Source organism: Spermophilus citellus (genome assembly GCF_964194105.1).
Source record: "Spermophilus citellus genome assembly, chromosome: 3".
Classification (NCBI taxonomy): Eukaryota; Metazoa; Chordata; class Mammalia; order Rodentia; family Sciuridae; genus Spermophilus; species Spermophilus citellus.
The window spans coordinates 38,410,458-38,437,654 of NC_138184.1; the positions used below are offsets into that span (position 1 = coordinate 38,410,458).

Genomic DNA, 27,197 nt, shown 5'->3' on the forward strand with positions numbered 1-27,197 from the left:
AGTTTTTAAACATTGCAATGGAGATTTCACCTAAGTATAGTTACAAGGCCTTTATTTACTATTGTCTTATGTGTTGTATGTTGTGTGCACACTTCTGTTTTGTGTTGTATGTCTGTATGTGTGTATGTCCATATTTCTTATATGAGGAGCGCTCATGAAAAAATGGATCCGAATTTTTTCTTTATTCACGTGATTTATATGGTTTAATTTAAATTAGGTGAACAGCTGTTTATGATTGTTGTTAAAGATGGTTAACAGATCTGTTTGTTTACTAATTTAAATTTGGTAAACGGCTGTTAAGGATTGTTTTTATAGGAGTTTAACAGATCTGTTTGTTTACTTTCACCTTTTCTTTTTATTATATTTAATAATTCTGTTCAGGATAATGTCTCTTTACCATCATTGCCAGAATTTCCATCTCCATCCCAATTCCAGTGAAGACTGAGATAAAACCAAACTACAGCTTCTATGATAGCTATCACAGTAAACTGTATAAACTGATGCATCAATGAATATAACTCAACAAGTAATGCTATCAAGGACTTGATTTACTTTGGGAGGATATGGACATATTGATAGACTCCTCCAATTTGAACTGCTTGCAGAACTTGCCTGGACTATATATCAGTTGCATACATTGTGAAATATCATCTGGTGCACCGAATTGTGGTACTGCTGGCATATTTTTGCTGATGGTGTCACCAGTGATGCAATTTCCTTGCCAGCTCACCCCATGTTTATTGTGGTAATACTGGCATATCTTTGCTGATGGTGTCACCAGTGACGCAATTTTTCCAAAGGAGCCGTCAATTGGCTTGGTGTCGTGGCATTTCTGTATCCTCCTCCCTTCTACTAGTGATGGTCTAAATTTGGGGGCCAACAGAGGTGAGGCAAAGAACCTCACCCCCCCACTGGCACCAAGGCTAAATTTGGGGGCCAACAGAGGTGAGGCAAGAACCTCACCCCCCCACTGGTGCATAGGCCTATCCACAAGCATGGCTGAATGCTGGACCGGTAGTCAGCGACGGGTTGCTCTGATTACAGTGGATTCAACCTAAGACAGGAAGCTGACGCCTAAAGGTCAGTTCTCCCATGACGGGTAAGAACCATATGTTAAATTGGACAACCTACCAGGCACGGTCCCTAGCCACATTGCTTGTTGCTTAATTAAACAGAAGGGGGCAGATGCTAGGAGCCACAAGCATATATACGATGTATGGCACCTTTGGTTGTAAAGTGACGCCAGCTAGCCACTGAGATGATTATGTTAAAATTTACATTCATATGCAAACTGGACTCCCGCTGTTCACCTTGGCCTGCTACCGGACTCAAGTTACGGGACTTTACGGGACTGCTGGAGAGTTCCCATTGGTTGGGGAAGGATAGTAGGAGGGAATTCCGGAGGAGGTCGGAGGAGACGGGGGTTCCGGGACGCGCGGTTCCGGTCAGACACCCTCGTGGGAGGACCGGTTTTTGACTCGCTGGCGCGGAGAGTGTTAGCGGCTTTTTCAAAATAAAGTTTTGTTCCTGCTTCAGTGGCTCGTGATTCTGTGCCCAGCCAAGACTGCGGCACATGTGAGCTTTGGGGGACACCACATCTAAACCATAACAGGTAATGATATTTTAGACTTGACACTGAAAGTATAAGCAACAAAATTAAAATAAAGGTCACCAAATTTTAAAAATAACAATAAAAAAATAACAATTTAAAAAATGGCTAAAATAGCAAGTCCCTCCCCTCCACACAGACCTTGGGTTTGTGTATGTTTTCTGCTGGGTGGGATCAGAGGCCGATCCTATGTGTGTACAGACACTAAATAAACCTAATTTTTTTTTAAAAAAAAAGAAAAAGAAAAAAATAGCTAAATTGGACCGTAACAACCTTAAAGAGTTTTACTCAGGGAGAGACATTATCAAGAAAATGAAATGATAAACTACAGAATGGGTAAAAATACTTGCAAGTCATATATCTGATATCTGATAAAGGACTTGTTTCCAGAATACATAAAGCACTCTTGCAACTCAGTAATTAAAAAACAATTTCAAGATGCACAAAGTATTTGAGTTGACATTTTTCTAAGTATGATGATAAGTGACCAGTAAGTCCATGAAAAACATGCTGAATATCATGAAACTTTAGGAAAACTCAAATCAAAACCACAACAAGGTACCACTTCAGGGCTGGGGAAGTGGCTCAGGGGTAGACTGCTTGCCTGGCATGCACGAGGCCCTGGGTTGGATTCCCAGCACAGAAAAAAGAAAAAAAAAAAAGATACCATTTCATACCCACTATAATACAGTCAATAGCAATTACTGGTGAGCATATGGAGAAATTGGGAACCCTCATACATTGCTAGTGGAAGTGTAAAATGGTACAGCCACTGTGGAAAACAGTTTGGCAGTGTCTCCAAAACTTAAGTGTAGAATTACCATAAGCCCATCAACTCCACTTATAGCATATACCCAAGAGAACTGAAAACATATGTCTGCACTGACGCAGAGGCACATACCTATAATCCCAGTGACTCAGGAGGCCGAAGCAGGAAGATCGAAAATTTGAGGCCAACCTCAGCAATTTAGGAAGACCCTGTCTCAGAATTTTAAAAATAACAATAAAAAGGTCTGGGGATGAGGCTCAGTGGTAGAGTATCCCTGGGTTCAATCCCTAGTATGAATGAGAGAGAGAGAGAGAGACAGACAGAGAGAGAGAAAGAAAGAAAATACACATCTGCCCACAAACTTGTATGTGAATGCCTATGAGCAGCATTATTCAGAAGGACCTAGGAGTGAAACCAACTCAAACATTCATCAATTGATGAAGGGATAACAATCAAATACTATTTGACAGTCAAAAGGAATAAAGCAGAAGTACTTGTACATGCTTCCACCCAGATGAACCTCGAAAATGTTATGCTAAGTGAAAGAAGCCAGTCATGGAAAATTATGTGCTGTGTAAGCCCTTGTTTTAGTCAGCTTTTTCACAGCTGTGACTACAGAACCTGACCAGAACAATTGTAGAGGAGGAAAAGTTTGAGGGCTCGTGGTTTAGAATCTTAGTCCGTAGACAGCTGGCTCCGGACATCAGGGTGGAAGAATGTGGCAGCAGAGGGAAGCAGCTCCCATGATGATCAGAAAGCCAAGAGAGAGGTATCCACTTGCCAGGGACAAATATATACCCCAAAGCCACATCCCCAATTCTCACCTCCTCTAGCCACACCCCACCTGCCTTCTGTTACCACTCAGTTAATCCTCATCAGGGGATTAATTCACTGATCAGATTAAGATTCTTAACCTAATAATTTCTCCTTCTTGCATTGTTTCACATGTGAGCTTTTGGGAGACGACTCACATCCAAATCATAACACCTCTCTATATGAAATGTCCAAAAAAGGCCAATCAATACAGGCAGAAAGATTTGTGGGTTCCTAGGGCTGGGGTAGGAATAGGAATATCCGCTGAAGAGTACTGACTGTTTTGTTTTGTGAGTGGGACAAAATGTTCTAAAAATAGATTGTTGTGATGTGTGCAAAATTCTGTTAATACACTTAAAAAAACTAGATTTTATACATAGAGTAAGTGAATTGCATGGGATGTAATTATATGTCAATAAAGCTTTTTAAAAAATCAGTATGTTTTCCTTGATGAAGGGAAAGAATAAACTAATCGTTAACCTTCCAAGTAGTTTAAAAATATTCCTGTTCTTTTCTCAAAAAATATTCCCACTAACCGTAAAAAAATGGTGCCAGAATAATCCTTTCAGGGGAAAGTTGACTACCATGATTTTCCAGATACGTAAGATTGAAAACCAGTGGGAACAGGTGGCATGAATTTAGTCCCATTGACTGCTACCAGCCTGCAAATAGGGTTTCTTGCAAAACAATAAATTAGAAAAAAATACCTTATTTGTCTAAAAAATAACACAATTACCAGGAAGCCGTGGGTTTATATTTGGAGAGATCATTTTACATTACCAGCTCTTGCTATGAAATGAAATCTCTTTCAACTAAAAATTCTGGCAGATTTTTCTTTTTCCTCATGGGGATTTTAAAATTTTATTCACATGCTTTTTAAAAAGAGAGAAACTTCTTTGTAAACATGATCTGTTTCTCATACTTTCCAGTGGCTGATTATATCCACATTTTTAAGCAGATGGTGGTGGAGGAGACTAACAAAAAGAAAACACATTTTAATTTCCTTTATTAGATCGAGGTAGGAAGATAATCTGAGGATGATTAAATTAGAGAAGTTAAATAACTCATTCCTTAGGAAAATGAAGGCCAAAACCACAAAGCTATTTATGTAGTAACGATGGAGGGCAAAGTGGCCACAGGAAATCAGGGAAAGGCTTATTTTCTTGCATTAACAAAGGAAGCAATGATGTCGCTAGACAGAGCTAACCTCTGTCTCACTCTCAGTCAGCTCCAGATGAGACAGAATCACTGTGTGCCCTTGGATTTGTGCATGCACGTGCTAGCACACACATACACACACGCACTCACACACACACACACACACACACACACACACACACACACTGCAGACCTCAGGTGCAACCAGTGATCTTCAACGTGGCATACTTAGCACCTTCTCAGGTTACAACTGATGACAACATTAAGGGTTCCCTCCTTTTACCATCACCGGCTCAGCAGAACACCCACGTGAGCACTAAAAGCCACCTGCGGCCCTCTTTCAGAGAGCAAAGGTGCCACGACCTTCCTCAGGAGGCCTCTGCACTCTATTACATTTTCTTGCTTGGTTCTGGGAAGTGGATATTTCCTACCGGACAAGGAGAATAAAGCCTTTTGAACTTAAAGGATATTGCCTTTATTTCTTCAAGGTATGAATTACATCTGCTTCATCCCAGGAATATAAACTAGCCAGACAATAGTTCTGTCTACACATACATAGGAATAATGCGGCACCCCCTGACCTTGGTCAAATCCGCTCAGAGGCACTGGAGTTTATTGATGAAGCTGCAGATAAAGCTGTTGCCTGTGAACCCGAGGCCCTGTCTGACCTGCAGATTGTGGGTTAACAAGATGGTAAAAGCAGGGAATGGCCTGATACATTGGAGAGAAAAACACTCTAGAAGTTTGGAAAATGAGACTTGGCTAGATTTTTTAATACCGCCTGTATATTCAGTGTTAAAAGGGTCGATAATATTTGAACAGGTAAAGAAAAATGCACGATTACTAGTTGCACAATTGTTGAAATGTATGGTAACTTTTGTTCCTTGTCCGTCTTTATAATGTTCACATTGGTTAAGCCCATTCTCAAATCCTCTAGTGGGAGCCAACTGGTGAAGAAGGATCAACTCTCATGTTGGGATGCAAACTATAAGCATTACATCATCTGCTTTTCAGGATCTGTGGTAGACTGCACATCCAGCCCAGCTGACCGGCTTTCCTTGCACTGTGGATTGACACACCTCCTTGAGAGGCGGGAACTGTTTTTTCTCCTCCAGATCCTGGCAGAACTTTGTAGCTGCCTTGACCAACAGGATGAGGTAGAAAGGATGCCCCAAGACTCTGGAGGTCATAGAAGGTAGTAGGGCTTGTGCTTGATTCTCTTATCTCCCTGGGTCACCTGTGCTTGGACCAGCCACTGTCCTTCCTGTCATTAGGAATCTTGTGCTGATAGCCAGGTCACAGCCCACACCAACTGCCAGATGTGTAAGTGCATGAACCTCCCAGGGACTCCCGCCCACTCCTGGTGCTGGGGATCAGGAGCAGGCCATGCTCGCTGACCACGGGAACCATAAGAGATGGTGATGGGCTATCACTGTAGCTGTTCTTTGCTGGGATCAGTTGTCAGGAAGCAATGGACAACTGAACCAAGGATGATCTATGCGTCTTCCTGGTAGAAAGCCACAAAACAAAAGAGTTAGAGATCTTTTAGGAAGGCTGGGTGTGGTGGTGCACAGCTGTTATCCCAGGTATTCAGGAGGTGGAGGCTGGAGGATCGCAAGTTCCAGGCTAGCCTCAACAACTTAGCAAGGCCCTCGGCAACTTAGTGAGACCTCATTTCAAAATAAAACATAAAAAGGGCCGGGGATATGGCTCAGTGGTTAAGTGCTTCTGAGTTCAATCTCTGGTACTAAAAACAAAAGCAAAAAAAAAATAAAAAATAAAAATATTTTAGGTTAGTTTAGTGGGGCACAGGGGGGCATCTTGTAATCCCAGCTATTCAGGAGCCTGAGGCAGGAGGATTGCAAGTCTGAGGTCAGTTTGGGAAGCTTAGTGAGACCCTGTCTCCAAATAAAAAGAACTGGGGATGTAGCTCAGTGGTAGAGCACTTGCCTAGCATGCAAGAGGCCCTGCGTTCAATCCCTAGTATTAAAATAATTTTTGTTTTTTAGGACCCAAGATTACAGTATCTTAATAGAAAATGTATGATATTTATGGCTTGAGTTTTTTCACAAAAATGACTTGGTTTCATTGAGCCTGATATTCCCAGTATCAAAGTCAGTCATATTTGGGCTGGGGATGTGGCTCAAGCGGTAGCGCACTCACCTGGCACGCGTGCGGCCCGGATTCGATCCTCAGCACCACATACAAACAAAGATGTTGTGTCCGCCGATAACTAAAAAAATAAATATTAAAAAAAGTCAGTCATATATTTTAAACCCTAAATTAATGGGGTTATTTATTAATTCTTTCAATGAATGTTTATTATTTTATTCTGAGCATAAGAATAAATAAAATATGATGCAAAAACTTCATGTAGTCTAATCTGCCTGGGTTCAAATTCTGCCTCTAACACTTATTAGCTGTGTGATTTGGGGCAAGTTACTTAACATTTCCATGGTCCAATCTTCTTGTCTATAAATAGGGACAATATTAATATCGACTTCACCAATTTTGTGAGGTTTAAAGGGGTTAATACCATTAATCAGATAAGGGTCTGGAATACAATGTATTATTCTAATTGTTAACATATGCAAGAATTTATTTCTTAAAGTGAGTCAAAGGAAATATGGTAAAGTGTTAACATTTGTTGAATCTAGGTGGTATGTTCGGGCTATCTGATTATTGATACTTTGCTATATTGTGAATTAATAAACTTTTAAATTATACACAATAAAAGATAAGGTCTCCATCTAGAGCAGTTCACGTATTAGGAGGGTAGAACAGTCATCTACCCTAGAGAATAACCAGAGTGTGCACATGGCTAAAATATTTATCTTATCACCTGGCACCAGGATCCTCCTAGGGAGAGAATATGATTTGTTTTTGGGAAAAGGTGTGAAAACCCACTTTGGAGTTGAAGGGACCTTGAGGGCTGGGTGCTGGCAGGAGTGTCAAAGAGGCAGAATTAAACTGCTCTGCATGAGAAACTGGAGGAAGGAAAGGCAAGGAGAAACAGGAGGGGGCTCTGGAAAGAGGGGAGTTCTGTTAGGAACGCACCCAGCAACAGGGTATAGAAAATGAGCTGAGGGCACAGGCATTGGGAGCTGATTTTTCTCTGAGAGCAAGTATTCCAGGGGACATTCTTTTAAGGGCAGTGGTGTGGCCATGGACGTAGGCCTCACAGACTCCCAGCTACGGGGAGTGTAACTGACTGAGCCACCAGCTGTGGCTCTTGAACCTCTGTGGCAGTATTTGTGCTAAAGCCATCTTTCCCAGCAGCACCCAGCCAATGGCTCAGGGCAGCAGGGATACCCAGACAGACCTGCTCCTGGGAGGCCTCCCCAAGACATAGATCAGCCTAAGATGTTTCTACTTAACCTTGTCTCTTTTCTCATCAGTTTCAGTGAGACTTGATCATAATCTGATAGCTCTCCCAGCCTTCTTCAGCTCATTCTTTTTAACTTTAACACTGAGATTTCTTTGGGCTTTCCCCCAGGGTTGCAAAGAAGTGCCCAGAAGTCCTGCCATTCCATCCACATTCCAGGACAAAAGGAGTGAAGGAAAAAAGGGCTGCACTTAACCCTTTTATCAGGAAAGTAAGAGCTTTTTCCCTGTAGCCTCTACATACTCATATCCAAACATCCAATGAAGTCAACTGAAATAGCCTTTCTTGGACATCTTAACTATAACACAAAGCATTGAAGAAACAGATCAGTACATATTCAGAGTTAACTTGGAGACATCTTTGTGCACTAAAAGAAACTGTCTGCAAAAGAGAATTGTTAGTCATAATTCAGCATCTCATGTATTCATTTATTCATTATCATCAGCAGTGTGCAAGCCCTCTGCCAGATTTTGTGTAATTTGGGGAATATTTGGTATTGTTTTAAAATGAGATGTTTTTAACAAACTCAAACTCCAAAAAAATTTCCCAAACACTAATGACACTAATAAGGCATTTACCATAGAATTGTTAGCTCAGAGGGCCAAGGAAATGTCAAAGCAGTTATGTGGTTCAACAACTCCTGGGAAGAAATTTCTGCATTTCATTTTGTAACATTTAATTAGATCTTTCATCATTTAGCATAAAAGGTCCAGAAAAACTATCAGAAAGCCATTTGACCTGTATATGATGCTTTTCAGGATGTCTGTAAAAACACTAAGACCGCAGATTATTAAAATGTATCTTTTCTAAGGCATTTGAAAATTGAATTTATCCTTCTAATATACCAGCTAGTGTAGGCTTTACTTATTTATTTAGAGACAGGGTCTCATTGAGTTGCTTAGCACCTCACTTTTGCTAAGTCTGGCTTTGAACTCACGATCTTCCTGCCTCAGCCTCCCAAGCCGCTGGAATTACAGCCATCACACCCGGCTTAGTGTGGGCTTTTAAAAGCTGTTATTTGGGAAATATAATTTTGGGCTCCACAAATATTTATTGAGAAATTTATTGGCAGTAAGATAATATAAACGAATGAGGTCATAACTAAAACAATCAGATTAAGTGGCAGATGCCATGGGGGAAAGAAGTTGGCACTGTAGGAGAGTGCTTAAGTAATTTGGTGGAGGATGGCATTTCTGCTGGGTGCGGTGGTGCACACCTGTAATCTCGGAGGCTCTGGCTGGGGCAGGAGGATCGCGAGTTCAAAGCCAGCTTCAGCAACGCTGAGGTGCTAAGCAACTCAGTGAGACTCTGTCTCTAAATAAAATACAAAATAGGAGTGGGGATTTGGCTCAGAGGTCAAGTGCCCCTGAGTTCAATCTCTAGTACCACCTCCCACCAAAAAAAAAAAAAAATAATAATAATAATGGCATTTCCCAGGTAGGGAAAGAGCTCTTAGTGTATTTTAGGGAGGAGAGAAAGCCAGGGGCTGGCTGGGAAAGGAAGAGCTGGGGTGTGACACCATCTGATTTGCTGGGCTGAGGAAGTGAACTGTAGAGGACTCAGAGAAGAGAAGAAGCTATTCATGGGTAATGGCAGGGGACCTAGAGAGAGGTCACTGAACTTGCTCCTTCCAAGATGTAAAATGTTGCCAAGGACAAATGCTGATACTCCAGCTACTGCCTTTGCAATGAGTAATAAGCTGTTCTTCGTCTCTGACCCAGGAGTCTTGTATCTTCTATGAGAATGAAAAATAAAAACAAAACCAAACAATGACAACAATGAAAATCTGGCAGGCTAACTTGCAAATAGGGTAAAAATCTTAGCCCCTCCACATTCTTGATGCTTAACCTATTCCAACTACAATCTGGACTGTCCCTTTAGTTCTCTCCAGTCTCCACACATGACCTCATTCCCTCCAAGTCCTTCCCACCTAAGTGCCATCACTACCCATCTAGATGGTCAGTCCTGAACCCTGACTCCTTGTTAATCTCCACCCATGCATACAATCCCTCAGCAAGTCTAACTGGCTCCATCCTTACCCTAGGTACATGGCATGACTGCACATACGGTGCAACACTACATCGTGTGCCACCAGAGAAATGAAAAGTTTTGCTGAAATTGTGTATAATGAATCAAAATGCATTCTGCTGCCATATAAACCTAATTAGAATAAATAAATATATATTTTTTAAAAAGTCAAATTGGCTCTTCCTCCTAGAACAAGAAGCAAACCCAGCCCCATGATGGCCCAGCCTAAGACTAAGATGCAGGGAAATAGACTGGTTCTTTAGTGACAAAACAATACAAAGCAAAATCCTCTGGCAAAAGGTATGGGTACAGGATGATTGATTGATTTTGGCTATTAATAAAATCAACCACAAGCACCAAAGAGAATTTTTTTTTTTCCTAAGGAGAGATCTATTATTCAAAATAGTCTGCAGACACTAACAGGCCATCTACTCTGACTTCAGAAGGGCTATTTGCCCACAGATCCTTACCAGAGCTGGAAATAGGGCGTTTTCTGGGGCCCACGTGCCAGAAACATAATGGCAGTCAATGCCTGGCTCTGGAAGGTTATCATCACCATACTCGCCTCTGTCCTTTGTCCTTGGTGACTGGTCCAGACACAGAGAAGACCAGCAGGAGGGGATATTCTTTTTTTTTTTTTTTAAAGAGAGAGAGAGAGAGAGAGAGAGAGAGAGAGAGAGAGAGAGAGAATTTTTAGTATTTATTTTTTAGTTATCAGCGGACACAATATCTTTGTTGGTATGTGGTCCTGAGGATCGAACCCGGGTCGCACGCATGCCAGGCGAGCGCGCTACCACTTGAGCCACATCCCCAGCCCAGGAGGGGATATTCTGAATGGGGTCTTCCAAAGCCTGGCATCCACCATGGGTGGCATTTGAGGTGCTGATCTTAGTTAGGGATGTGTTACTTAGGCTCTCACAGTGAAAATGTCATTTTTCTATCTTTTAATTTTTAATATCTTTATTGAGATATAATTTAAATACCGTGATATTCACCCATTTTAAAGAAACAATTTGACGAGTCTTGGTTGGTGTATACAATTGCGCAACCATCACTACAACTCTATTTCAGAACATGCTCCTTCCAAGATGTAAAAAACCCCCAAAGTTCTCTCAGTGTCTTCTACACACATACGCAGTTGATCAGCATCCCTTCTTTATTTCCAAGCAACCGTTGATTTTTCTGTCTCTTTGGGTTTGCTTCCTCTGAAAATTTCATTAAAATTGGATCACATATGTGGTTTGGGGGGTCTGGGGTTGTAGCTCAGTTGTGGCGCACTTATCCAACATGTATGAGGTCTTGGGTGCTTATCTCCAGCACAGAAAGAAAGAAAAAAAGAGGGAAGGAAGAAAAGAAAAAAGTGGTGTTTTGGTCTGGCTTCTTTCATGTCCTCGTTGAGGTTCACATTATTGTATAAATCAGCGGTTTGTTCCTTTCCATTGCTGAGCTGTATGGATCTAGTATGTTTTTAACACATGCTAATCTTTGTTTTTAAGAGAAGATGAGTTAGATTCAGAGTTTTGGTAGTTTCAGGATGTTTTCTCTTTGTGGCAAGTGGTAGTGGTTTCCCATATGTCACTGTGTATTAGTTATCTTGGCTGTGTAACAATAACCCTAAAACTTAGCAGCTTAAAATACACTTTTGTCACCTGCAATAGACTGAATGTTTCTCACTCCTCATTCCCCACCACACACACCATCCATGTGTTCATATCCTCACCTGCAAAGTGCTGGTATCGGGAGGTGCTTAGGCCACAAGGGCTCTGGAGTTTGTGCTCTGACAAAGAGCAGCAGAGAGATCCCTCACCCCTTCTCACACATGAGGTTACAGTAAAAAGACATCAATCAGGAAGTGGATCTTCACAGAATCTTCCAGCACTTGACCCTGGACTTCCCAGCCTCCGGAACTGTGAGAAATAAACATTTTGATTCTGAGCCACCCAGTTTATAGTCTTTTTGTGACAGCGACTCAGACTACGATGGTTCCCTTGCTTGGTTTCTGAGGGTTGGGAATCTGGGAGTGACTTGGCTAGATGGCTCTGGCTTTGAGTCCCTCCTGAGGCTGCAAGTTATCTGAAGGTGTTGGGGGGGGAGGCTGTAGGTGGCAAGTCTCCGTTCTCTACACAGGCCCTCCATGGTGCTGCTCATGACATGGCAGCTGGCTTCCCTTAGACAGAGCGATTGAAGACAGTGCCAGAGAGGATGTCACAGTGCTTTTTATAATCTAGTTTCTGAAGCCTCACTTTTATTTCATTCTCTTCTCTAGAAGTGAGTCACTACTACTAAGTGCAACCCACGCTCAAGAGGAGAATTAGCTCCACCTTTTGAAGAGAGGAAGTGTCATACAAGTCATGGGCTTTGCAACAAAGTTCCCCTTTAAAATATATTTTAGTTCCTGTGGGTGTATTCCAATGGTGAACACGTGCTTACTGTGCTAGGCCCTGGGTCCAGTCTCCAGGATATGTGTGTATGTGTGTGTGTGTGTTCATGTGCATATGGTCCAAGCTTGCTTTCCTCTTCTCTCCCCTGTGTGAGTCCTGTGATCCAATCCAGCATTGCTCCAAGGAAGTTTTAATTTCAGTGTTACTTGATAGGGCAGGATCTGAAGCCAAATGAACTTGGGAAACTTCTGGTTAAACAAAGTGAAACTGGTCCCTTTCTGGAAGGACTTGCCAGAGCTTTAACCATGCTGATGCATTTCTGGGAAATAACAAGAGACTCTGGCACATGCATTTCCTCTCATTAAAAAAAAAAAAAAAATGACACCACCTTTTGCTTTTGTGTGTGGAGCATCCCGTGGGCCTAGGGTTCTAGCATTCTTGTAAAGCTGTTGCCAGAAAGGGCAATTCCTTTTCCTAACAGGACTCACGTTTCCCTGCTTCTGGGCTCATGCCTCCCTTGGCCTGGCAGCCCTTCCAAGGCAGATTGAACTACTGGCCCCAGTTCTTCACCTCTTCGTCTTTGCCATGTTATTTTGCAGTTCTGCTCAATAGAGGCTTGGGCTTGGCTGTATGAATTGGTTTAGATGATGTTAGCTTTTTGTCACAAATACCTAAAAAAAAAATCAATTTAGAGGGGAAAAGATTTGTTTTGGCTCATGATTTCAGAGGCTTCAGTCAATGGTGAGCTGGTTCCTTTGCTTTGGGCCTGTGGTGAGGTGAACATCATGGTGGAATGACATGGCAGAGGAAAGCTAATTAGTTTAGGAAAGCTAGAGAGCAGAGAGAGGGAGGGGAAGGAGCCAGGGACAAGATATAATCCCCAAGAGCATGCCCTCAAGGATCCTTTTCCTTCTGCTAGATCCCACCTCCTGCACTTTCCACCAGCTCCCAATAGTCCACTCAAATTATGAATCCTGCAATGGATTAATCCACTGATGGGCTCAGAGCTCTCATGATCCAATTATTTCCCAAGGGCCCCTCCTCTGAATACTTCTGTTATTTGGGGACCAGCCTTCAATACATGAGACTTGGGGCACCAATCTCGATCCAAACCATATCAGTCAATGAATGTTAGTGGAAGTGACCCTGGAGAAGTTTGAGATGTGCCTGTGCAGCAGGGATGGCCCTCTTGTGCCTTAGCGTCACTGTGAAAAGAGCTTCTCCAGCTGAGCCAATGTAGAACAGGCCTGAGCCCCATGAAGCAATGAGCCAAGTCCAGCAGGGCCCTGGGCATGAGCAGAGCTGCTCAGCAAGCCAGCCTACAGCTCCCCATGCCAACCTGCAGACTCACAAATGGGTTTTGGGGTGGTGTGCAGTGCAGCCCTATGACAACTGCTAAGTCTGGCTTGAAGTCTACCCTCACCCTTCTCTCCTCTCCCCTGACACCTTCACAAGGCTTTGAACATAGCTTTTCCCTTCTTCAAGCCCCTCAGCCTGCCATGTGCCTCTCTTACAGGTCCTATCCTCCAATGTCGGCCCTTTACCCATGGCTGGGCTCTACCCTCCCGAGAACGAGGGTTATGTCTTAGTCATCCTGTGTCCTTTAGTGTCTGCTCCCCTGCATGCTTCTCAATGAATCTTTGTTGCGCAGTGTCACATTTAGTTTATTTCACAATTCTGCGTTTGCAGGCTCTGATAAGAAACCGTGGCTTGATGTCATTAGAGAAAAAGAAAAGAAAGCATTTGAAAAGAGAGTGTCTTTGATTGAGTTGAGTTAGTTGTTGGGCCCCCCCTCTCCCCCCCAGTGGAGAGCCTCCTTTGTTTATGACCTTTGACAACATCCAGGAAGCAGCCTGGACTCAGGACTGACAAGACAGCCCTTCTCTGGCAAGCGCCACTGCCACTGCCGTCAGGAGTTGCACCTTCATACAGAAACCTTTTTATGGCCTCCCTGCTGACTTCAGGGGCTGATCTGTCAATTCTGAAGAAGCTTTAAAGGGAAACAGGACTGTAAAAATAGAAACCAAATGAAGACTGCCTGGCCCAAGGAGCAGCAGCAATAACGATCCGCGTTTCCCCATGTAGCACACAGGACAAGTCTGTGCTTTATTTTTATTTTAAAGGGGGTAATTTGGAAGATGGGTCATTGGTCTTCCATAATGTCTGCTCTCCAAGGACATATGCTTTTTGTTGGTACTGGGGACTGAACCCAGGGGCACGTAACCACTGAGCCACGTCCCAGCTCTTTTTAAAAATATTTTTATTTGGAGACAGAGTCTTGCTGAGTTACTTAGGGCCTCACTAAGTTGCTGAGGCTGGCTTTGAACTCACGATTGTTCTACCTCAGCCACCTAAGCTGCTGGGATTACAGGTGTGCGCCACCATGCTAGGCTCAGCTTCTTAAATTTGCGCGTCCACAGCACTCCTGTATCTGTTTCTCATACATCACAACCTCCATCCTCACACCAGGCCACCCATCACGAGTGGTTGCATACCAGCAGCCAGAGACCATCTGCTTGGCTTTCAAAGCTCTGGACTTCACAAAAGCAGCCACTGGAGAAAGCCTCCATGCCTGTCCTGGTCCACTGTGGGGTGGGTGTTGAGCAGGCACATTCACCTGGGGAGGTGTCGTGGCTTGGCCATTTCCACAGACAGGTTAAGGGCCTGGTGCAGATGTGTCTGGGGATGGTTAATTTACAGAGCTGCCTAAGATGACTGAAGTCTCCACTGGCACATGAGATAACGTGACCTGCTTGGGGACTCCAGGGGCTGTGCCTATCCTGCATCCCACCCATGCTTCAGGCTGGTGATGGGCCAGAGCAGCATTGGCAATCCAGGGATGTTTGGCAAAAGAAACTTAAAATATGAAGCCCAGCCTGATGACAGCAGGAGAGGGGTGAATGTCTGGAGCAGCAGTTGACAAGCTTTTCTCAGGCTTTGGAGGCCAGAGGGTCCCTCTCACAACCACTTGGTACTACCACTATCTTCCTGGACCAGACACAGGCAATGCACAGATGACCATGTCTGGGGATTTTTTTTTGGGGGGAAAGGGGCAGTTTTGTGGTTTTATTTAAGCACACACACAAACAAATGTGCACATTTTCTTTTCTCCCCTGTGCAGCCTGGCACTGGGATTGGCAACTCTGATGGTCAGCGGGCGGCTCTTCCCACGATGGCTTTGTGGTGGTTCTTGCAGGACACACTGTGAGCAAGCCCAGCACTGTAAGACTCCTTGTACGACAGCAGCCCTTCCAGTGGACCAGGAACTTCTGGAAGCCACTGGGCAGCACATGCTTTGCTTTCTTGTTGCTCTCATAACCAGTGTTGGGCATCAAGATCTGACCTTGAATCTTTTCCTCACCCTGTTGTCAGTACCTCCTGGTTTCTGCCTGTCACACTTAATTCTGACATAGCAGATGAACTGATGCCAGATGAATTCTCTTTCTGAGGATTTTGGACTTCATAGGTGGTCTGAGGGAAGCCATGATGCAGAGCTCACATGCAAAGGATGAGACCTTCTCACCAGGGGGCATTGGGGTCAGATGGAGACCGCACAAATGCCAGCATGGCTGTGGTTATCTATTTTTCATTTTTGCAGTGCCAGGGATCGAACCCAGGGCCTGCATGTGCTAGGCAAGTGCTCTACTACCATAAAACCTTGTCCACAGAGCTGGGGGTAGTTGAGTGGTAGAGCACTTACTTAGCATGAATGAGGCCCCAGGCGCAGTCCCTGGCACCACAAAAAAAATGAAAAGAAAAGAAATTCACAGGAGTGTGTCATACAAGGATAGAGTCACTCACATGGGGAGCACAGGGTGACATCAAATTTCCTCTGCTGGCACATAACAAAATATCCCTTTCCACAGCAATCCCAAAGTATCATAAGCCTGCCTTTGTTTTGACTTCCAAACATTTGTTTTTTAAAATGTAAATCTGAAAAAAACTCTTGCACTTAGAGGTGTTCAAATATAACGGACACCATTCATAAAAACATCTCTTGGGAATGTCTCAGGCGGCGCTGAAAGGGACCCTGGAATACCCAAATCAATCCCCTTGTTGGACAGTCTGTGGAACTGAGGCTCAGCTCACAAAGGCAGGGGTGGGTGACAGAGACAAAGAACACTTGACCTTTGACTGTGGGCCACCTTTTCAAGAGCACTGTTATAGGATACTAGCACTTTCCTTGGCAAGGACAACATGATAAAAGGCACCTTTTGTCTTCAATTCCCCTTACAGTGCTCAACTCCCCAGGGGCAAGATCATATCTTGTGCTACTTTTAAAATTATTAAAGGAAAACAACTTTTTACACAAATGGTACATGCTGATAAAGATGAATGAAAGAGGGAGCTGGGATGGTGGCTCAGTGGTAGAGTGCTTGCCTAGAATGTGTGAGGCTCTGGGTTTGATCCTCAGCACCACATATCAGTAAATAAAATAAAGCACCATTGAGAACTAAAAATAAAATAATAATAAAAAAGAATGCAGAAACATAAAGTGAAAAGGGACAGTCCCTTCTTCTTTACCCACATCCACCCTCCCCATAGGGAAACACATTTCCCTCAACATGTTATGAAAAATTTCAGGCTCACAGAAATAATTTTTCAGTGAGCACTGGTATACCCCAAACCTAGATTCTATGAACATCTTCCTATATTTGCTTTGTTACTTACCTGTCCATCTTTCCATGCTCCATTCACCTGTCAATCCATCCTCTTTTTCAAATGAATTTCAGAGCAAATTGCAGATGCCAGCCATCTCCCACTAGGATTCCCAAAGCCTCAACATACAATCATCAGCTGGAGTTTAATATTTACTTTTTTGTGTGTTTTGAGGTAAGATCTACATCCTATGAATTGCAGACTAAAGTATACTTGCACTGGTTTTGACAGATGCAAAAAATATAACATAAACATCAACCCAGAAAACTTTCCATGTTTTTCTACCATAATTTTTGCCTGTTCTAGAGTTTCATACAAACAAAAAATTAGACAGACATACACACACACACACACACACACAGAGAGAGAGAGAGAGAGAGAGAGAGACACAGACACAGATGTACTCCTTGGTTTTAAGACAAAACTTTTTGGTTATCTCCTCCCCACCTACCCACACTCAGAGAGGTCTGTTAGCTCTCTTTCTCCTGGGGTGGCCTTGCTCTGCACCCTGTCCTGAGAGTTGTCCAATTGCCAGGATTTGTGAGGCTGGAGCAGAGTGTCTGGTTGAAAACCCTCTTTTGACACTACACAAGCAACTTTAGACAAGTGATTTGACTTTGGTGCCTGTTTCCTCTTCTGTGAAATAGGTATGATAAGGCAGTACTGACCTCTTGGGCTGTTGAGTATGGCTTACATGGCCAATATCTGGAAGCATCTAGAACAGAGCAGGCCCACAGTGTGGCTGCAGGGGTCTCACAAGTACCTACCATACCCTTCAGGTCCCTATGATGGGCTCTGTACCTGCATCCAATTCTGCTAACATCCAATACCTGTGACCTCTCTTAGGTGACTGCCCTGAGGCCACTGGACCCCCTAGTCACACAGATTGTTAAAGGTACCTACTTTCTATTTGTAATATGACATGCCACATGGCACATAAAATGGATTAATGTAGGTTCCATGTGTCTGTTTCACATACCTTTCCATCCTCCCAGAGGCTTGGGCTTGAGGTGTGGAGGGTGCAGGGGACTCACCTCCTTGCCTAGCTGAGGTCAACTCCAGCCTAGCACACACCAAGGCAGCTCCCGGGGGGGATCAGCCGGAGGCTGGGCATGGCAGAGATGGTACTTTTCTTGGCTTCTTCCCTTCCTCACCCTTTCTGCACAACTTTCCAGGAGTCTCCTGGGAGCACTTCTGTGGTCAGACCCTTGTCCGTGATCCAGTTCTGCTTCTGGGGATCCTACCTGGGTGGCATCTGAGTTCACTTGCACTGCTGTACCTGAGACGAGGTAATTTATAATGAACAGAAACTCACTTCCTCACAGTTCTGGAGGCCGGAGAGTTCAAGATCCAGGAGCACCGGTTTCATTGTCGAGCGAGGGCTACTCTCGGCCTTCAAAGTGGCACGTTGTTGCTCATCCTCTGGAGAGGGGGAACGCTTGTCTTCACACGGCAGAGGCGAAGGGCAATGCAGAGGGCAAGAGGGCCACTGCACAAAGCCTCATTAAAAGGGCCTGTCATTCCTAAGGGGAGGAGCTTCATGATCCCAGCACTTCCTGCAGGCCCCCACCTCCTACCGCCAGCACACTGGTTAAACAACTGAATTTTGAAAGGGATGCATTACAAGTAGAGCTGATGGTGCTCAATACATTTCTGTTGATTAATCCTAAGATCTAGCCACACCTGTGGCCTGGGCTCAGCAAGGCTCCACTCTAAGGTGGCAGGTTGGCCTGAGGCAGGAGCTCTGAGGAAGGGCATCCCTGGCAGGAGCCCATTCATCTCCTGGGACTTCGTTTGCTCTTAGGTAAAATGGGAGGCTGGACTCCAGTTACGCATAAGATCTCAGTGAAGGATTGTGCGTCCAGGTTGGGTTTCATCAGAGGCAACCTACATGGTGTGGCTGTTTACTGCAAGTATGAACTTATGATGTGAAGGGGGCTTAGTGAACCCGAAGGAGGCAAAGGTGAGTCTGAGAATGGCGAGGTACAGGAGGGCCATGAGTGAGATGGGTAGGGGGAGATCTCTGAAATATGCAGTAGAAGTCCTGAATCAATGTGAAGGAACGTGAGAGGTGGCTTCAGTGAGGGTGGGAACCTGCTTGGTGCAGTGTTGCATGCCTCTAATCCCAGGGGAGGCTGAGGCTGGAGGATCGAAAGTTCAAAGCCAGCTTCAGCAAAAGTGAGGCAATGCAGTGAGACCCTGTCTCTGAATAAAATACAAAATAGGCCTGGGGATGTGGCTTAGTGGTTGAGTGCCCCCTGAGTTCAATCCCTAGTTTCCCCAGAAATAGAGGTGGGAAACTGTAGGTCCTGGGGAGAAGACAGGTGGAGGTCTGTGTGGGGAGGGGCCACAGAGGAGGAGGATGATGCCCTGATTGACTATCTCGTGCTACCTGTGAATCCAATTTGAGGTGCCCCGTGATGGCCAGTGTGAGGCTGAGAGCTCAGCATGTGTCCACTAGTGAAGAGCTTGGAGGCTGTTTGCCTCAGGCAGCGCTCAGTGCTGTGGCTGCTGTTTAGCTGTGGGGACACTGAGCATTCCAAGACAGCACAGATGTTTCCACTCTTAAAATAAATATCTGACTGTCCATTTGGAGGAATACAGAGAGGGGTCCTGAATAAAAGTAAGGAATGGATTTCAATTTAATAAATATCCTCGGATTCAAATGAACAATGAGCAACTTTTCTGGTTCATGCCCTGTGCGGGGCTCTGCAGGTTAATGAGCATGAGTGGGCGCCGACACCCTGAAGTTCCCATCTGGTTTGGGGCGGCACTCGCTTGTGAGTTGAAGTACATTCCCATCCACAGGGCAGGCAAGGTGCTGGAGTCAGGGGCCCTCATCCAAGAACTTTTCAGCTGATGACAATCGCTCCTCTCTTGGTTATGGGGAAGCTCAGGGGGTATGCCAGGGCAGGCCCTGGGGTCAGCAGGGAACTGGGGTGGAAGGAAGGAGATCCTCCAAGGAGGCTGCCACTTTCAAGACCTGGAAGATACACCTTACCCAGGTCTGCCTCCTTGCCCTTGGGAGGCTGCTCTGTCCGAGGGAGTTACTGGCCCTAAGGGAGGCAAGGTCATGAACCAACTCCCCCCGCCCCCCTCTCTCTCTCTTTTAATTTATATATATATATATATATATATATATATATATATATATATATATATATATATATTTAGTTGTAGATAGGCACAATACCTTTATTTTATTTATTTGTTTTTATGTGGTGCTGAGGGTAGAACCCAGCGCCTCACATATGCTAGGGAAGTGTAAAGCCACTGAGCCACAACGCCTGCCCATCCCCCACTCTCTTGAGGGACTCACAGGGATGGGGACTGAGGCGCCATGCTGGGTCCCAACATGACTGAGGAAGGAAGTCAGTGAGTTCCTCAGGAAAACCTTGGCTGGCATTATGACCTCAGCCTGGAAGGAGAGGACATTATAGGGAGAAGCTAGCAGGGATGCAGCCATGGCAGGGGGGCCAGGCTGGGAGAGAGTTGGGGAGACCAGGCAAGGGGTGACATTTTGGAGGGATTTGCAAGCAACATGGGCCACACCTGTTCTCTCACAGGGTTTCCAGGGAGGGGCTGGGGTGTAGCCAGGCAGGTTAGACCCAAGGCACTGGAAACCCCTAGTCTCAGCAAATCTGCATGTCCAAGCGTGGCCCAAGACACAAATGTGCCATATTCAGGGACCATCTTGATTCTGAGATGAGTTCCTGAGTCACTGTCAAGGAAACCAGAAACCAGAGTCCTGATGCCTGCTCTGGCTCGTGTCAGACCCTCAGTATCTTCTCAGGATGCTGGCGGCAGATAGAGGAGGAAGAGTCTCCCTTGAGACTGAGGTTGTGAAGTGGCACCCCCTTTCTCCACAGAAAAGACTTAACTGGGCTTCTCCAGAAATCTTCACCATGGCTGATTTTAGGACTGTCAGCAAAAGAGTCTCTGCAAAAGAGCTCAATGTAGATAAACTTCCTATTTTCAGGTCGCCCTGTTTTACTTGGCCATTGGCCGGGAAGATACCAGCACTTCAGGTGCTGGACACCCCTTACTAGTTTTTCACAAACATATCCAGTATAGTACTTTGTAGAAATGTGCAAACAAGGCCTCTGGCCTTGAGCTAGGGCTTCACAGAGATGTCTACATTTTTAAGATAAGTTACAAATGGGCTCCATGGTAACAGCTGGCAGGGGGAGGAAAGAAAGGGGAGAAGCAGCTCTCCCCTTCTCAGGTGCTGACCTTGAAGGGTTAACTTGCCCAAAACAGTGAAAGAAAGAGCTGCTTTTATGTGAACTTCTGCAGACTGAACTTCTGAGCCCCTCCCCTTACATGCTGGGTATACAATTCTGACACTCCCTGAACTCTGGGTTCAGGGGATTAATTGATTACAGCAAAAGCTGTGCCCTCTGAACCTGGCTGCAGCCAAATAAAACTGTTTCCTGCTATCTTTGGTGCCTTGCCTCATTTGTCCCTACAACAGTTGGGTTTCTCAACTCTGGTGAGTGGGGGATGGGATTCTGAGCTGATTAAACCTGATTTAAAGAAACAAGTAAATGTGACATGGATTATATACCAAGCTGTGGAGTTTGTGCTCACAAGCTTACAACCTGAACTAAAATAGAGCAGAGACAAATATTACCAACCCAGTCAACACTGTAGGAATTAAATAATGATTCGGAGGAAGACACAAAACTACCTGTAATTAACTACAGAGTGGGGAGGTCCTGGGGGAGCTGAGACGGGCTTGGGCTGGTTTCTCCTCCTCCAGCTGCCTGCTTGGCTCTGGGAAGCTTCTTCTGCCTGGAACTCACTCTTGTCAATCCAAATCAGTCCTCCAGGTTTCAGGTTGAGTGTCAGACCTTCTCCCCCAGCGAGGCTGATTTTGCTGCTCAGCACACTCTCTGTTAAGACACATCCAACCATATATAATAAAGCATGGATTCCTCACAGGGCTTTGGCTCAGGAATCAGGGTGTCTCCCTTATATGCTCTGGTACCCCAGTTCTCAGCATGGGGCTAATAAACTAGTCTTCCCTCCAAAATTGCATGTGTGGGTGACTGCAGTGACAGAGTTTTGAATTATTATCTTTCTGGGCTATTTTTCTGGGCTGCTCCCTCTTCCTCTGCCCTCCTGCCCCCCAGCCATTCACCAGGAAATCCAGATAAGCCAAGGCTTGTCTTCCCTCGGAAGGAGGAACCCATTGAAACCAGAAGCAAAATCCTGACAACTAGAGACTTTTCCTGGCCAGGGGGTCTGTTTATTTGATGGTGGCCTCGTCAAAACAATCAAGTACACCTTAAACACGGGCAGTTCATTGTGTCATTTCTCTCCCAAGCAGTTAGAAATTACAGCAGGGCTTCTGAGCTCAGGGATGGGCTCTTGAATATTTAAAGTAGAGATAAGTTTTCAAAGCCTGGTGCTTAATTAAAAAAAAAAAAAAAAAAGAGGCTTTTGGATTCCAGGCTTTGTTTAGAATCAAGAGCTGAATAGGGTATAAGCCAGGGACGCCAGGGATGGTTCTCAAACTCAGGCTGGATCAGCATCACCTGGAGGACTCATCAAAACCCATATTCTCACTTGCTCCTGTGTTTCTGAGCTGCAGGTCTGGGTGGGGCTTGAGAATGGGCTTTATAAGGCTTTGGGTGCTGCTGCTGCTGCTGCTGCTGCTGGTGGTCCTGAGACTTTGCTCTGAGAACCACTGGCCGAGAAACTCAAGAAGAGAGAAGAGAAACAGAACGTTCTGCTTCAAAAGATAGGCTTTGACCAGGGGGAAGGGGAGGAAGACTCTGTAGACAGGCCCAGAACTGCCAGGCAGGGAGACCCTGAGAAATGCCCACTGTCTCTGTGATTGTTCCAGAGCAAACTCCAAATTGCCAGTGTAGGAGGAAGGGCGAATACCTCAGAGAGGCCAGGGGCCCTGAAAGCAAATCTGCAATGGCCTGGTTCTCCTGACTGTAGCTTGGGACACCTAACCCTCCTAGAGAATTCTGCATCTCAGAGTCTGGCCAAAACTAGCAGTGTCTTGGGTGCTGAGCTTACAAGGAGGCTCGGAATCCTGGTGACCAGCAAAGGCCTCGTGGTTGGGACAAGGCAGACCTGGATCTGTCCCTCCAGATTGAGGATGTCAGAAGTCAGTGCCAAACAGGGAAAGCCCCCTCACAGGGGCCAGGGAGGACAGGCAGGTGGACTGTGTGCAGCTTCCCTGGAACCGAATAGTGGTTACCCATGAGAAAATGATCAGTTATTTTTTTTTTTTTTAAAGAGAGAGTGATAGAGGGAGAGAGAGAGAGAAAGAGAGAGAGAGAGAATTTTTCAATATTTATTTTTTAGTTATCGGCGGACACAACATCTTTGTTTGTATGTGGTGCTGAGGCTCGAACCCGGGCCGCACGCATGCCAGACGAGCGCGCTACCGCTTGAGCCACATCCCCAGTCCCATGATCAGTTATTTTGAATTGGCAAGATTACAGTTTTCTACCCTGGGCAGAAGAGAGTACAGAAGAGCTAAGTTAATTTTAGTGGGAGAAGAAGTTCCATCTCTGTGCACTCAAATCGCTGGCGCAGGGATTATTCACTTTAACCCTGTTGGAAATGAAGTAAGTGCACAGCTGTGGCTAAGTTGAACACCTCTTAAGGAAGGAGTCCAAGTTCTGGAGGTTTAGAACGACTTTGGGGGCATCAGAAAGGAAATCGGAACAAGAAAAACTTTAGTGATAAGAAAGTTCAGCTCCTGACCTTGATGTGGATGAAAGAACTATTGGAGACTTGGGTTCTGCCTCTCTTCTGCTCCAGCAGATGGCAAAGCTCCAGCTAAGGCTGGCCGGGCGCCAGGGGAGTTGAAGTACACATGAGCGCTGAGATCTGATGCTGTCTTCCACCAGCTGAACAGAGAGTGCCGGTCACCCAGGGTCAGCCACTGCTGTCAGTTTGTGGGGCTGGTGGAACCAATTTAGGGATTGTGGCTAGCAAAGGAAGTGGTACCCAAGAGAACTGTCTTCTTTGGGATCTATTCAGCTGTGAGTCATTCATGTTCATTGTTAAGTCATTCAGATTGTAACACACAGAAGACACATCTTGCTCTGCAAAAATGAAGGATTTAGAAATAAACTGCAGGACACGCAACAAAGAAGCAAGTGTTTGGTTTTCTGGAAAAAAAAAATAATTACCATCTATTTGCAAACCTTTATAGATGATCTGAGTGGCCACTGCCTTTATACCACAGGATACCACTTTCACCCTCACTGGGATGGCTGAAATCAAAATAAGTGTTGGCAAGGACATGGATGAGCTGGAAGCTTCGTATGTTGCTGGTCGAGATATAAAATGGTGTAGCCATGGTGGAAAACAGAAGTTCCTCAGAGAGTTAAATTTAGATACCAATAGGACCCACCAATTCCACTCCCAGATGTATACTTGATAGGACTGAAAACATGTCTACACAAAACCTGTACATGAACGTTCATAGAGTCATTATTCATAATTGCTGTAAGGTAGAGACAACCCGAATGTCCATAAACTGATGAATAGATAAAGAAAATGTTGTCTATACCTACAACAGAATATTAGCATACAAAGAAAGAAGTCCTGAAACACGGCTGCTCCTTGACAAACATGCTCAGTGAAAAAATTCAGAGAGAAAAAATTGGAAATTTTCATTTATATGAAATGTCCACTATCAGCAGACTCGCAGAGGCAGCGAATGGTTTAGTGGCTGCCAGGGACTAAGGCTGGGGGATGGGGAGTGACTCTAATGGGGGGGGGTTCTTTTAGGGGTGATGAAATGCTCTGGGAGAAGATAGAGGAACAGTGTCACAACTTCACGGTATAATAAATACTACTAAACTGTAGACCTTGGGGAGTAAATTTTATTGCATCTCAATTACAAAAATTATTCTCTTTAAGAATACCTTTGCACTCAAATTTACATGATCTCCCCTCCTCCATAATATCTCATGATTACGGATGATAAAAAATAATCCTAATAAGGATTTTTTCTTTTTCTCTGGTACCCAGAAGAGGAAAAATACTAGAAGACGCACTAGAGTGACTGGAATGATGTGTAATAAATTATTTTTTATAATGAAAAGGCAAGAAGTGTCCTTATAGTGTAGAGCCATCTGTTGAAAGGGGGATTGTCACACCGTCATGTTCCTGTCTTAAAGAGGGATTTAAGCAGTTCCTCTGATCTTTTAAACGTTCAAAAAGATTATTTTTGAAACTAATGTTCAAATGGAGAAAGTCGGATTTAAGAAGCTGTAGCTACAAAGCTGGACTTCGTGAAGCCGTACAGAAGTTAATAAAGCAGTCTCACATAATAAAATTAAAGTGTTCCTAACCATTATCAGGGGATTCTTTTGTGGCAAAAAGAATTTCTCCCAGCATTCAAATGTGTCTTGGTGGACTACAGAGAGACACAAAATCATTTTACTTGTAGATTTTATTTTGTAGGAATGATAGTACCTTCTGGATCTGACTTCACAGGGATTTTTAAAAATCAAGGAAATATATATGAATGTGCTTTGTTCTCTCTAAAGAAATGGGCCATATAAATTCAAAACATTATTATCTAAAATCAATAAACATTTATGGAAATGATATAAAATCAACGGGTGACTTCTCGTTTTTTACTTAAATTACCTACACAAAACATTTCTCACTCACTCCATAAAAGAGTTACAGCCCTGTTTCTTTTCATTTATGTGAGCTGGAAGTGTAATAAACTCACTTCCCGGTAAGGGGGCGATGAGCTGTCACAGGAGAGGGTGTGCTGGCGGGTGGAAGCTGATACCAATAGTTACACCCACGTGTTCACTCCTGCACCCCCACGCCACATGCAGAAGCAAGCAGCTCTTCCGTTTTTACTCTACATTTCTCCTTGAGAAGTTTTTATGGATGACGTTTTAGACAAGCCAAGGAGGAGCAAGTTGTGGCTCAGGTTCACCCCTCCCACTCTCTTTAGCAGAATCTAATGATTGGACACGTTGCTTCCCAAAACCACATAGAATAGAAAGGAAGGGTCCTCCTTGCCTTTCCCTCTGGCTCTGAGGAGGGGAGCCAGCTCAGGATTTAAATTTCTGGAATTTTCTCTGAGCAATAACCAGCTTCCGCCAATGGGTTCCCCTGGGGCAGGATTACAAGAGATGGCTATTTCCTGAGGGACACAGGAGTCTCCCCTGAACAGGTAAGGGGTGAAACTTTGTCCTTCACCTGCTTCACACAGACCTCACACCTTCTTCCCTAGAGCCCCTGACTCCCCCAGTTATGTTGCACTAGCAGGTTTGGGCATCTCAACCGGAGAATCTCAGATTTTTCTTTACTGACCTGGCTGCCCTTCCTCCTCATCCCCAACCCATTTTCTCTGGTTTGCCTTCTTCAATGAACTAAGTCAATCAGATTCTGTCTCTTTATATGTTATAAAATCTTACGGAAACCACCTCCACCCCGACCCCACCACCTTGGCAGGAAATTTCACAGTCACTCACCTGGTCTTTCTTAGACCCAGGACTTGCTCTGGAACCCTTGACAACATCTCACCAAGCCTTCCTTGGGCAGGCCCCCAAAGAAAAAATAACTGAAAGAGCTGATTTGAATATTGCAGACTGTCCGTCAATAATAGTAGGAAAAAAAAAACAAAAAAAAAACAAACCAAACACCAGGGGCTGTCCCTAGGTGTCAGCACAAGAGCAAGGTACCAGCTGCTGAGGAGCTTCTTCTAAAGGTCTTGGAGAGGAGCAGGAGGGAGGCCGCTGGCCAGCTGCAGCTGGGGAGAGCTGAGCATAGTCTCCTTCACTGGGTCTGGTTTTATTTTGGCCTTGTCAAATTCTGGCTAAAGTTTGTGTTAGTATTGCCAACTCATTAGTTATGCCCATAAAATAATGATGCTAGTGGTAATAACGATGAATAATAATAACCACAGTAGATCCCATTTACTCAGCACTCTCTGTGTGCCTGGCGCTGGGCTAAATGTCTAACCTAAATTTTCTCATTCAATCCTCATAAACTTGTAGAGCTTAAGTAACCTCCCTAAAACTAAGCCAGTCAGGAAGTGGTGTCTGAATCCAAAACCCATTGAGGACTCTGTTCTTTTGCACATAGCCTGAGCCCTAAAAACAAAACAAAACAAAAAAACCAATAATAATAATAATAATAATAAGGCTGTATTTTCAAATCCCTAGAGGACTGAGCTTTTATTTTTATTTATTTATTTTTGCAGTACTAGGGATTGAATCCAGGGGCTCCTCTACCACTAAGCTATATCCCTGGCCCTTTTGATTTTTTTATTTAGAGACGGGGTCCTACCAATTTGCCCAGGTTGGCCCAGAACTTGATCCTCCTTCCTGCCCCAGGGTCCCCAGTCATTGGGATTACAAGCGTGCACCAATACGCCCGGCTCAGGACTGA

The 27,197-nt window shown here is 44.5% G+C and overlaps 1 long non-coding RNA gene across 1 annotated transcript in view; it reads left to right on the forward strand.

Moving 5' to 3' along the window:
• Positions 1-19,884, forward strand: part of LOC308643594 — a 37,400-nt gene extending 17,516 nt beyond the window's left edge. The window contains exon 5 of the long non-coding RNA XR_014020752.1: positions 15,265-19,884. This is a non-coding gene — a long non-coding RNA (uncharacterized lncRNA). The remainder of the gene's footprint in view (positions 1-15,264) is intronic.
• The last annotated feature ends 7,313 nt before the right edge of the window (positions 19,885-27,197 follow it).